General features: G+C 46.9%; 1 protein-coding gene across 2 annotated transcripts in view; it reads left to right on the top strand.

Moving 5' to 3' along the window:
• Positions 1–13,814, top strand: part of LOC147737284 (uncharacterized) — a 1,685,245-nt gene that overhangs the window by 1,593,012 nt on the left and 78,419 nt on the right. The window contains exons 1-2 of one of the 2 annotated variants that reach the window (XM_086925019.1): positions 763–799; positions 13,314–13,364. The exons of the other annotated variant lie outside the window; for it this stretch is intronic. The gene's annotated coding sequence lies outside the window, so the exon portion shown is untranslated. Of the gene's footprint in view, positions 1–762; positions 800–13,313; positions 13,365–13,814 lie in introns of those variants that run through there. 2 annotated transcript variants of the gene reach the window in all.

Genomic DNA, 13,814 nt, shown 5'->3' with positions numbered 1-13,814 from the left:
GAGGAAAGACACTTCCCCCATCGGAGCGGACCGAGGAGCTCTGCATTTAAATACATCTCACCCTGTGCTGAGGCGCCTCGCGCTCCGCGGCGGGAGCCAGTTGTGTCTCATTCATTGTGTCCCCGCGCGGACACTGTTATTCTTGTGCTTCTTTGTGTCTCTGCTCGGACCCCGTCCCACCTGTGCTGGCTCTGAGCTGTAGTCCTTTCCTGCGCTCCGTGCTGTCGGGGCCTGTGCTGTGAACTAAATGAAGAAATCTTTCTTGCATCGACTTCTGGAGTTGAATTGTAGTAACATCGATGTCTGTCCTCAGCGCATGCGCAGTTGTTCATCCATCAGGCCCTCTAACCCTCGCTCTGCAGCGGGAGAAGGGTCTGTCTTCAGCGCATGCGCACCTAATCCAATGTCTCTTTAGCTCGCGTTGTGGAAAGCAGTGTCTGTCCCCAGCACATGCGCAGTTGTTCATCCATCAGGCCCACTGTAACCCTCGCTCCGCAGCGGGAGGCCGAGTCTGTCTTCAGCGCATGCGCACCTAATCCAATGCCTCTTTAACCCACGCTGTGGGAAGCAGTGTCCGTCTTCAGCATATGCGCAGTTGTCATCCATCAGGCCCTCTTTAACCCGCGCTCCGCAGCGGGAGGCCGGGTCTGTCTTCAGCGCATGCGCACCTAATCCAATGTCTCTTTAGCCCGCGCTGTGGGAAGCAGTGTCTGTCCCCAGCACATGCGCAGTTGTTTATCCACAGGTCCCCTTTTAACACGACCCACAACGGAGAGCTCAGCACCCACTTACATCCCAGGTGAAGTCATTTATTTTATGCATTCTTATAAAGCGCGGACTTTACCCGAAGGTGTCACAGCACCGTACAATAGAACCAGTTACGTTTACATGAGAGAACTGTTACAGGATGGAACAAATAAAAATAGCAGGCCATAGAATCAAAACAACGCAGGCAAAAGGAGCACAATCCCAAGCACAGACTGTACAAGAACGTAGAAATTGGGAGGACTCTGGTTGGGAAGACTTGCTAGCCGCAGCAAGGGCAGGAAATCAATCACTTTTTTGGGGGATTGTTGCAAACGGCAATAAGTCGAGCAAGCCAGCCCAGGACTACCATCTAGATCCTAAAACATGGTTCAGACACTTTGCACATTTATATGCATGCCCGGGTTCCCCTTCAAGCGAGAACTTATGCATAATTAAAGAGCTGACAATGTCCAAGGAGTTTGAACCACTATATTTTAGTATCTTAGATACTAAGCAGGCTACAGCCGCCATTAAGCCGCCCAAAGCGCCATCCCCGGATACCATCCCGGGAGACCTCTTTAGACATGACCCAGCGGTATGGGCACTGTATGTAAACTTACTGTGCAATGCAATTAGCAGAGGGCAGCCTATCCCTATATCATGGAAGGGCGCGGAGATCATCCCTATATACAAAAAGGGCAGTAGGGACGATCCCGCTAATTATAGACCTATCAGCTTGATAGACATTACCCAAAAGGTCTATTCAAAGCAGATACTGGACAGGCTAAGCAACTGGCTAGTTGACAACAACATACTATCCCCATGCCAGGCAGGGTTCAGAAAAAGAATCAGCACCATAGAGGTGGAGAAGTGTGGCTCACTGGTTAGAGCAGGCAGACCCTGAAGCAGAGGTCAGACCCGGGACCAGGGTTCAAATACCGACGCGGCAGGGTCTTGAGCGCAAATGTCCACGGACTCAATAATTCTCGCTTCGGTGCCTGACCTAATCATGGGTTCACACTCTGCAACTCTGGGCATTAAGCTTGCTTAATCTCCACAACGGCCCCCGCGGCGGGATGCCTGGCTTTCACCTTGGGAAAAGCCAGGACGGGTTCCCAAGGCAAGCGCCGAGATGCCTCCGGGTAGTCGAGCGCTATATAAGAACATACAAAAAAAAAAATAGATCAGGTGTTTAGGCTGCTAACCATAGCCTGGAAGTATACTAAACTAAGATCCGGCAACTTGTAAATGGCCTTTATTGACCTAATGGCCGCTTTCGTTTCAATTCCAAGAGATCTGCTGTGGATAAATCTGCTAAATCAAGGGGTCCCAAAAAACTTACTGGTGCAACTCATAAAATTACATGAAGATAATTTTGCAAAAGTGCGCTGGGGTATGGGCGGGGAGTGTCCTGGCACCTACCGTGTTTCTCCTCTATGTTAATGATATGGTGGATTTCCTATTGGAAACAAACCAAGATTCCCCAAAGTTAGGTGGCTCTTATGTATATGCTCTGACATTTGCGGATGATACCATCCTCCTCTCACAGACCCCTATAGGACTGCAAAATCTTCTGAATAAGTTAGTGGTGTACTGTAAACAAAAAGGATTGGAAATAAACCCATCAAAAACAAAATACATGTCAATCAGGCCGCACAAAAGTTTTAAGAAAAAGATGATGCTGAATGGCGTAGCGATAGAGAGGGTTCACACTTTTGTTTACTCAGGGGTGACCCTAGATTCTAAGCTCTCATGGTGCCCGCATGTCAGAAATCTGGGACCATTTTAATGCAAAATTCAGTGCCCATCTTGAAAAAGCTCCATGCAACTGGTACCAAGTCCATCACCCCAGCATTGGAGGTATATGAAACTAGGGCCCAAATCGCTTCTCTCTATGGCTTGGAGCTGTGGAGCGGAGAGCAAATCTCCACCTTAACCATGGGAGAAAACAGGGTTTTAAGAGCGATGGTCCCCCTCCCCCAAAATACACCGGTGATCCCCTACATGTATGATCTGGGGTTAAAACGCATCGAGCATAGGGCTGTGTGGATGACTTTGTCATATTGGTTTAGGTTATGGGCCACTGATGAACTCCATATCTACAGGCAGGCACTAAGTGAACTTATCGCACTAAATACCCATGTTACTTTCCCATGGCTTGCTAATATACGTAGGTGGGTTTTGACCTTGGGGCTTAGTGAGTTCCGGCACCACCCAGAAAGGTTGACCGCAGAATCAAAAAGGGAACTGAGAAGGGTCTATTGGAACTTCACTGTGCACAAAGTTTTACAAAATTGTGGAGTTGGCTCACTCACAAACAATATTCTGATGGTTAAACCAACACCCCGCTTTGAGGCATTTTTAGACCAAATCGAAACCCAATTGGCGAAAATATTGCACTTGAAAGTCAGGTACGGGACCCTCCGTGTTAAGTCCTTTACAACCAAATGGGAAAATTGCCGAAAAGGGGGGAAGATAGTGAGTGTAAAATGTGCCAGCTGGGTATGCAGGAAAATATAGCACATGTTTTGTTCTTCTGCCCCACTTACCTGAGAGCTAGACAAAAATGGATTGTGCCGTTGGGCAGGAATATGGGTGTCAGAAGATATAATGATATGTTACGCATTTTAAAAACAGATAACACCCAGCTTACTGTATTTGGAGTTTTTAGATTTTTATTGCTATCAACTATATAAGAATGAAGAAGGGTTTGAAATTTTAACTAGGATTCTGCAATAGAGGATAAAAGAACATTAATTGAGTATTGCAGGACTGAATCGCTGAAACGTTTTATTGTATATAGTATTTAATATTTTATAATGTATTTTGTTTATAGTAGTTCTTATTATTTCCTTTTTTAATTGTTACTGTGATAAACATATAAGGGGCACAAGTACCTTTGGGAATACAACTATGATACATATGCACTGTACTTTACTATTTTAACTGTCTATTGCACCGAGAACCTATTGGCCATGTTATTTGCACTGATTCTACTAACTGCACCTTATCTTGGAATTGCATATTTGCACAAATGTAATGATACCCAAAAATCTGAAATTTACTTTCTCAAGGATTATGGCATTGGACGGAAATGATGTATCTATAAATATTGCATTGTTTTTTCTTTTATGATTCAACGAATCGAATAAAGATGTTTTGAATGAAATAGATAGCAATATCCAATCCATAATGTAGCAAAATACAGTAAACCTAGGTAAAGTGCATATTGTGAATAGTACTATACGAATGACTTCATAGATCGCACATAGATTTGCGTGCACCCGTAGCTACTCTCAAAAAGGTGCCAATGCTAAAGATCAATTCAACATTGTCCAATTTAAATTTGCAGTCAAGAGCGTCTGATAAATTAATAGGTGACAATTTTTTAAAATAGCGAATTAGAAACCATAGTGCATATTTCATATAGTATCTACTAAAGAATAAAAAGTGTAAAAGTGAGTGTTTGACCGCTGTGACCATCACATGGACATGGCAGGGAGTCACGTTTTGCTTTATAGCTATAGGGAAAACAAAGCAAATATCTTACTGTCCAGCTCTTAGACGAATTGGAGGCCTCTCTCCCATCGGGACATGGGTAGTGCAATATAACTTGGTAGACAATGCTCGGGGTATGCAATGGATATACATTTTGCAACAGTTTGTTTATTCAATTCCCTTTCTAGTCTTTCCGCGCTATGAAGTGCGTACAATGCTGTCTTTAAAACTTTTTTGTCCATTGTTACAGGTGTGTTTGAATTGGCAAACAGTCTACCAAGGTTAAACCTTTTCAGACTCTTGACTACCCCAGGAAGCCATGGAATATCCATCCCTTTCTCACAGCGAAGACTATCATCTATTATGTCCCTTTGTTAGAGAAGCCTCGGGATTCTTCATTATGGATAGCCAAAATAGTGTGGGGCGGGCCCTTATGATGTCTTCAATGTATCCTAATTTCAGTTCGCCTTGACATATGTACAGAGGGGTGGAGATTGGAGGGCCAAGAGTTTTCTACAAAATCTATTTTACTCTGATTGGACGCAAGAGCATTTGGCAACACTCCATACCTCTGCCCCATAGGTAGCTATTGGTACACTCTGGATCTTAAAAATCTTTAAAAAAGCTGGAATTGTTCTCGATCTTTTAGGGCGGAGGAGACTGAGGATTGAGTTAAAATCCCTCGAGAACTTACTTTTACAATATGCCAAGTGTTCACACCAAGTGCCGTTCGCGGGAAGACCATTCCCAGATAAGGTAAAGTAGCAGTGCAAGTTAATTTTTGGTCACCCACAGAGATAAAATTTAAAGGACATTTCCTTGGCCCACAAGGCATTATAAAAGATTTCTTAAAATTTGTGCATAAATCTAAGCCGGACATAAAAACTGTGAAACCTCGAACTAAAGTGTGTAATGCATTTGGTGTGCGACCAATAAAACCGCATCATCTGTGTATAAAAGCAATGGGAGAGGTTTGCCTTGAATTCCGGGAATATCATTAGTTAGTGTGATCAGTGATTTATGTAAATTGTTTATATATATGATAAATCGAAAAGGGGCCAGAACACACCCCTGTGTGACCACTCTGTCTACACTGATGTAATTGGAAACTTCTTCCCCACCACCAATCCTGACCCGCGCTTTCAGGTCCGTATGAAGATAGGCCAAAAAATGAACAAGGGTCTCATCCAGTCCATATTCTAAAAGGATGGACCATAGACGGGACCAATTGACAAAATCGAAAGCTGAGGATCCATAAAAGCGAAGTAAAGTGGCGAGTGCTGTGCAATAGTGTACTTCCCTGTCATCAAATTAAGATTAGAGCTTTGCTCGTTTGTGCCAACTTTACCCCTGAAACCTAGTTGACATTGTTCTAAAATCTGATTGTCCTCTGTCCAGGTTAAAATGTTTGTGTATAAAACTCTGCCTAAAATGTTAAGGGTGTTATCTATGAGGGAGATCGGTCTACAGCAACAAGGTTGTGTGCAATCGCCCTTTTTAAAAATGGGAACAATCGTGCTAGTAGACCATGTCTTAGGCAGTGGGGCATTGGTTAGAATATTAAAAATATTTAACAACAGTGGGGCCCAAAAATCTGGTTTATATTTAATAAGATCGATGGGCAACCCATCAGGGCCTGGAGGTTTTTTTCCCACACTCTGACAGATAGCCTCCTCAACCTTGTTTATTGATAATGAGACTCAAGGTGGCACCCTGTTAATAAAAGGGTCGGATTAAAAAGCAGGCTCTTGGTAAATAGTGGAAAAGTGACTTTCCCAGGTAGTGCTCATTATGTTGCAGCTGATGGGAGTTAATGGTTGTCCCATTGATCTTAACTCTTTAATGGAAGTCCAAAATATATTCCCATTATTTAAGCTGGCAACATTAATGAGTGCATACCAGTGCTCACCTAATAACTGTTCCTTCCTATTAGCAATAGCCTGCTTATATGTCAACCGTAAGGACTTGACCAAATCATTTCACCTAGGGCTTTGAGATAGGGCCTTGCAGAGCTTCCTGCTGACAATTGAGCACTCCTGATTGAACCATCTAGGTTTACGCAGAACTGTACAAAAGGGTTTAGACAGCGAGGATTTAATGGCTCCACTGAGTTTGGTAAAGGCGCTGATAGCCACTGGGTGTGCAACAGGGCCTCTAAACAGATGTTAATAAGATTCATGTTTCCACTAACCAGTTTAGAGTACAACCTTGCAACATTCCAGCTTAAGATGAGGAGGTCTGAACTTGCTGAGGCCTTCGTTTGCATAGGGGGATACGTGGGTTGTGGGAATAGTACACTCAGTTACTGGCAGGGCATGAGGTAACCTAATATCAGGATCAGCATTTTCCCCAAAAGTTGATACTCAGTCTTGGGTCTCTAATCCAGATAAGGCCTGGAACCTATTAGAGGTAGTAATCCAAGAGTAATTGTTGGTGAAAGGAGCATGACTTGGTTTGTAGAAATAACCAAGGGGTAGTGCGCTTATGTTAGTGCTATTAGGTGTTATGAATTCGCAACACCTTAGTAGGTGTCTCGCCAAAGAAGGTCTGTGAAAGTTAATTAGAATACTTTACCTTTCGATATTTTTTGTAGATGCACTGACTCACCCAACCCTGCGTGCCATAATAATATCCTATATTTCGGATATTTGGAAGCTTCTATGCCTTGATAGCCCGGCGGCACATTTATCGCGTAGCTGGTCCCATGACTCATACTGATCCCTCTTTAAAGTAGGTACTCCTGCCAGTACCAACACATAAGGGCAAGCAGCGGGCGGCAGACTCAGGACATCCTGATTAGCCATTCATACTTGGGGCGGCAGGAACATTAATGCACAAGGTACTAGACAACCTGTTCTGATTTGAGCTCCTGGGCCTGTTTAACCTATTAGCAACATCTCTGGTGGGGTTGGTATTTGAAATGGTTATTGGTATAGGGGTGTGGGGGGACCCTTTTCTATCTATAGGCAATTGAGGCAGCCCCTGGATTGATCGTATATTGGGTGAAAGGTGATTGCGGTTTGCAACACAATTTCGGCATCAAAAATGCTCATACCAACACCTACACTATCGATGGCCCTGCTCCCATCAACCTCTTTGATTTCGGCCACCTTTTCCCCCACTGTCCCTTAAAACGTTTGGCTACTAAAATAGCCACCCGCCTTCTTATCCAGGGGAGATGAAAAGAACAGCTGGGGAAAGAGTTGTGACCTCATTCTATGCCAATCTTTGGAGTGGAGCTGTGTCTCCTGGAGGAGGCACACATCAACCTCCATGTTATCGAGGTAGGAAAGGATGGATCTCCTTTTATTGGGATTGTAGAGACCTCTCACATTGAGAGTGAGAATTTTCAGTGTGGGCTGGGAAATAGCGTGCCATAGTGAGTGCACCAGCTTTTGCCTGTATTTGGGTCCCTGTGATCCCTCTTACCACTGAGCTCCCAACGTCTGCCAGGCCTCCATTGTCCTGTGATCCTCTCTTCAACGCCTTCAACCTGCATACCAGTTCTCCACCCTCCCCTCCCTAACCCAAACTTAGAAACCCATTAACCTCAAATTGTCCAGGGCCCGCCATTCGTACGTGCGCGTCCTTGGAAGTCGGAATAGTTGTGCATGTGTGTGGCCTGTTCCCCGTGTCTCTATACTCCCCGTTTCTCCCCGCAGACTTCTTCACTGCCCACCAAGCCTTGCAAATGTCACTTATCTGTCCCTCAGTCGTTCACGGTGTCATCATGGGGGAATGTCTCCTTCGACAATGTCTTCAGCACTGCCAGTCTTTCTTGTGCCATGGTCCTGGGATCCGGTCTCCTTGCTCGCTCTGTGCTACGCCTCCTGTAGACCTTATCCCTATTTTCTCAAAGAGTTTTAATCTGTGGGCCCTCTGTCTCCTCCTGGATTGGATTCTCGATGCCCAGCACCTGGCAAGTGTCCTGCATGGATCTGAGCTGGAGGAGTTTGCCCGGCCATATGAAAATCAGCCGGAAAGGATGACCCAAAGAATACGGTATTCCTTGATTTCAAAGACGCGTGGTTGCCACTCGAAACACCCAACACCTTTGAAGGGTTATTAGAGCCAGGTCCTGGTACAAAGCTATGGAGTGGTCCTGATATCTTAGTGGTTGCTTGTCCCTGGCAGGACATAGTGTACACTCTTTTAGTTGAAAGTCTGGAAAGTAAGCCAAAATATCCGGTGGGGGCGCCCAGTATGCTCCTGAAGAGACCCTGCAGGTATTGTGTGATGTCTGGCCCTTCTTCTTTAGGTGCAACTCCCTTAACGTGGATGTTGTTTCGCCGAGACTGATCCTCCAGGTCTTCTGTGTGTGCCTGGAGATCGATCTGTTGAACATTGAGCCGGAGTATCTCTTGCTGTGGATGCTCCACCTCCTCTTCCCGGGCTTGCCCCTGATCCTCGATAGAGGCCACACTGTCCCCAACGGCATTGACGTCCCGCCTTATCATAAGGAGGACATTGATGCCGTTGGGGGACGTGTGGCCTCAATCGGTTATCTCCTTCATCTCCCCTGCTATTTCCCTTTTCAGCGTCTGCAAGCGTCTGCAAGTCACCTCGTAATGCACCGAATAGCGACTCTAAAAAGGCGTGGGTAACTGGGGCTTCAGGGGTGTCTGCATCTTGGCTGATTTGTGTCGTTGGGGAGAGCCTCCCTTCTCTGCTGCTGGTCATTGGGAGCTTGGTCAGCATCTTTTTTAGATTCTGATCCTTCTTGCTTCTCGCTGAGGACATGGCTGCTATATCTCTTACCACATCGCCAGACCGTCCTTCCTTGTCGTGGGGGTCCCAGCCCCACTGGGTGGCTGTCATCGGGTTGTCCTCCCGCTGAGCCCCACTATGCTGTTGCTTGATGCTGAGGGCCATAGTTGTCACTCCCTTTCAGTCTTGTCCAGGCTTTGCTGCCTTCAACCGTCTGCTATTGCCCTGCTGGGCATCTGCTGCTTGTTCTCAATACTCTAAGCACTTTGCACCCAAACCTGCAGTGAATCCCCCTGTAGGCCAGCAGCCCTATCTGAGCCTGGAGCACTAGATGTCTTCTTGGACCACTGCGTCTAATTCCTGCACTATGTGCTTGCAGGATGTTGGACTTGGCCCTTCTGGCAGGTTCACCCCTAAACTTTTTGCTTTGTGAATGTGAATTGGTGGTAGTGATTTTTGGTTTCTGCACACTTTCACGGTGTCCCAGTGGAAAGTGCGTGCGCACTCTGAGTGCTTGGAGTGAGGTTGGCCTGCCCTCCAATAGGAATGCATGGGGAATGTCTGTGTCACTGGTAGTTCCTGAGGTGTGAGGTGTGCATGCTCGAGTTTGGTATGTGCAAACTCGTGTGATTGAATGCTTCGCAATGATGTATGTGGCATGATTGTGTCTTGTGCGGAAGTGCCACTTCTAGGAGTTGGCATATTAGTGTAAAATATGCCTGGCGTATGATTGGCTGGAGCTGGCTGGTGAGCCTGGCTCCAGGAAGCCTGGATGGGTCTGCCCAGTGGTGACTGTGAGATTAGCATGCTGATGGCTGGGGAGGGCTGCACCTGGTTCCTGAATGGGCTGGGCTTTCCCCACACAATGCTGGCTCCGCCCCCTGTGGTGCGACTGATGACCCTAGTCCTGCCAGTGAATGAAAAGGGTGATTGAGCACATCAAGAGTGCTCACCAACCAGCTGCGACTGGTTTCTCCCCTCACCCTGTGCCAGAACAAAGGATTTACTAGTATAAGAACGGGCTGTGTCCCCTTAGAAGTTGTTCTCTGCCAGGATCCTGCCTGAGGGGGCTGCTGCTGTTGCTGGGGCCAGGAGGACCGCCACTTGGATTGTCTCCCTGCCTGGAGACCCAGTGAGCTGGCTCTGGGCCCAGTCTTGCCCCCCCTGCCTGCTGTAATTCTTGGAGGACTTTTGCTGTACTTGTGGGCCTCTAAGCGCCTGGAAGCGCTCTATTTGCTATTATAGCGCTTGGGAGCGCTGTATCTTCTCTGCCGTTGCCCACCCGGCATTTGGCCGCTTAATTGCCGCCCTCGAGGGATTCCCCGGCGTGGGGATCCCCCTATTTGTCCATTTGCGGCGCAGGAGCTCACCCCACTTATTTGCCGATTTTGAAGCCCCTGGCGAGTGCCCACCTCGCCAGGGACCTTGCCGATATTTTTATATTTTAACTCGAGAGAGCCCACTCCTCGGTTAATTCATCCCCCGCCTGCAAATGCCTGAGAAGGGCCGCTGCGCTGCCCGCGGCGACCCGGAAGTGTTTGGCCGGCCGGCCAATTGCCGCGCCTCCCCAGGGAGAAGGACCGGAAGTCCCGCCCCTGCAGCCCGAGAGAGGAAGTCGGAAGCTCCCTGCCGGGACTCCCATGTGAAGGGAGAGCCCCGGGGACAGAGAAAAGAAGAGCCCCGAGGAGCGGGAGCTCTACGGTGACCCTACGACACCGCCGGAGTCCCCAGCGAGGCTCTCACAGGTGAGAGAGCCCCGCCCGCCGTCGTGAGCAGTACCCGGCCCCCAGGAGCGGGACCGGGTGAACAGGAGGGCTCTGCCTCGTCGGAGAGCCAGCGCGATGTCGGAGCCTCCGCCTTCGAGCCCGGTAAGTGTGGATGGGCAGGGGGGAGAGCTCCAGACAGGCCCGTAGCGCCTGAGAGGCCGCTTTGTTCTTCGAGCCCACGCCTGGGGCATTGTAGTTGTTTAGCCCACGAAGGGCTCCGGGGGCATATTTTGTTGTTGAGCCACGAGAGGCTCAAGCTGCCACAGTTGTTCACGGGTCCCCCGTGAGGGACCCCCCGCTCCCCTATTTGTTTCACGAGCCCAGAAGGGGCCCTTGAGTGCCACTGTTATTTAGAGCCCTGAGAGGCTCAGAGGGGGCATTTTTTTGTGCAAAGGGTCCAGTCCTTTGTCTAGAGCCCAGCGGGGCTCCAAGGGGACAGTTGGTTTGTGCAGAGCCTGGAAGGCTCCAACATGGTCCCCTCCATTGCTTCCCAACTGCCCAGCACTTCGTGGGCAGCTGCCACGTTTAGGCCCCTGACACTGGGACACAGGGCGTCCCAGCCCTAGAGAGGCCAGTTGGCCTAGGGACTGCCACAGGTTGTGGCTAATGTGATTTTTTGCGTAATTGTGTTCTTTTCCTTACACCTCTGAATGTTTTTAGGCATCATGTGTTTTCCTTCCTTACACCGCTGAATGTAGGATCTGCATCATGTGTTTTCCTTCCCTGCACCTCTGAATGTGTTGGTTATGCATCATGTGCCTTGGTCCTTACACCTCTGAATGTATGTTATGCATCATGTGTTATGTGCTTATACCCCTACAGGTATTGTGATACTTAGGTGGTTGTTTTTCTCCTAGTACAGGTGGTGCTAGTGAGGTCCTGGTTCCCTGCGTGACCTGTTCCTAAGGTGGTTAGGATTGCGTAGGTGGTACTTAACCTTTACCAGTAGTTACTGGTTGTGTTCTTTATGTTCTATTTTGTGCTACAGTGATTTATATTCTATGTTCTAATTGCTAATTCTACCTAGTGCTAAGTTCTAAAAGTAACTATTCCTGAAAATGGTCCATGTGGCCCTGTCTTGTACATATCCCCTGTAAATTCTGCCATTGTAAAGTGTGTGTTTTATCTAATGTGTTTTGGTATAATACAAAGGCTATTTTTATATATACAAAACACAAAACAGAGGTACGAGTAGTAATTCCCACATGACGTGAACTCCACCATGAGGGTGGGCTGATGGGAACTGATCTAGCTCTTATGTTCAATAACATTGAGTTTTGAATTACATTCTGTTTCCAATAGCATCTGTGTACACACGTGTATCCTACTGTTTCACGGACACTGATATAGTCACACACCATCTCCAGACCTGGTCTGCTCTGTTTTGTGTTTTGTATCTTATAGATAGGGGATTGAGCAGACAGGTCGTTAAATATTCCCCTCGACCCTCCACAAATTTTGTTTTCCAGTATTTTTATATATAACCTTGTGTGGAGTTTCCTTTGTGGTGGGCCTTGGGTGTTGTTGCTGGGGTGCGTGCGCAAATACTTAACTCACATCGCCTCCAAGTTTAGCCATGCTGCTCGCGCCACGTTACCTAGAGCGTGAGCAGGGGTTATCTTGGCGTGTAACACCCTTGCCCTGACTTAGGAGTGGTGGTCTCTGACTGACTTTGGCGCAAGCCCTGGCCAACCAGGGATCCCATTTCTAACACAGGCCATGGCCTCCGGTTTCCTCTGACTTGGCAGTCAGCTCCAGAGAGACTAATCCATGCCCGGGCCCCTCATCCATTGGCACCTTGTGATTCTTACAGCGTTACAGTTCATATCTAATTCCCCTTATTGGATATTGTCATTTTAGTGTCATTTTGTTCAATACATTTTACTTTATTTTTCTATTTTGGTTTGGGTTTTTTATTGTTTTGCATTTTGACTTTTACTTGTTTTGTTTCTGCATAAATGTTTGACATATTACCTTAAGTTAAGCCTGCCTGTTCGGTGCTTAGGTACCAGGGGGTTGAACCTAGGTTAATTGAATGGCTTTGAAAGTTCACTCTGACAACAGTTGTGATTGTTCCTCATCTACCGCAAATAATAATTCGGTTTCTTACAGAAACTATCTGAAATTATCTGCAAAACAGGCAGTTGATAACCTACCAGGGTTGAAACCCCCTGTGGACAAACTGGAATATGGGACGAGTATTGTGTGGCAATAGAACCTCTAAAAAAATTCAGCTTGTAGACGAACCAAGAATCACACTTGAATGTCACAACTTTTAAAAACAAGGTAGTCAGGAAAGTGTGGCGAATATATTGCAGCTCTTTGCATTTTGACAGCCCCAAGCAAATTTGAGAACAGAGTGCATGTATGTAGCAGAGATGAGTGTTCACCCAATGTGAGTGGTGAGATCCGCATTGCATGTCTGCCTGAAGTTGTGATGCTGCTGACAGTAGCGTGTCTGCTAAAAGCGATGGCGTGGCTGGTGGAACTATAAAGCCAAGTAAGAGAAAGTTGTCTTCCGACACCACAGTCTTCGTGACTGAGACCAGTAATACTGAAGACTCTGAGACTCACAGCAGTAATTTCTCCTTTCAGAGCGTTATTGCTGCAGATGGAGTGAAGCCAAGAAGTAAGCACATTACTAAGGTACCAACAAAATTTAATATTGTTCATTTGTATTAACTGTTTCTCTTTTGAAGCATTTGGAAATGCATTTTCTAGTTTTGTTGCTTTTTGTTTAGTTTTTTCTTGTAGGCTGTCACCTTTGGTTTAATGGGAATGATGTTGTAGTGTGTGACCTTAATGCTGCAGTTTACATTTCATTACCATCATTTGCTTATCCTGGGGAATCTCTAGGGTGTAGGAGGTTTGCTGTTCAAGAGTTCTCTCTTCAGCATCTGGGCAGTTGTCACTCCGTGGCTATCTGTGGTCCTGTTTCTCTGCTCTTCTTGTAGTAGCTCCTATCAGAGCTTCATCCTCCCGTCAACGATAATAAGATGCCAGGCATCACCCAGCACACAACACAGCCTATGATGGGCTAAGTCCATCTGCTCGTCACAGTTAGAGTGAGGATAAAGTTCTCCGGACCCATCAGGC

The sequence above is a fragment of the Lissotriton vulgaris genome, chromosome 1_1 (genome assembly GCF_964263255.1).
Source record: "Lissotriton vulgaris chromosome 1_1, aLisVul1.2, whole genome shotgun sequence".
NCBI lineage: Eukaryota > Metazoa > Chordata > Amphibia > Caudata > Salamandridae > Lissotriton > Lissotriton vulgaris.
This window is presented reverse-complemented; position numbering and strand designations above follow the sequence as displayed.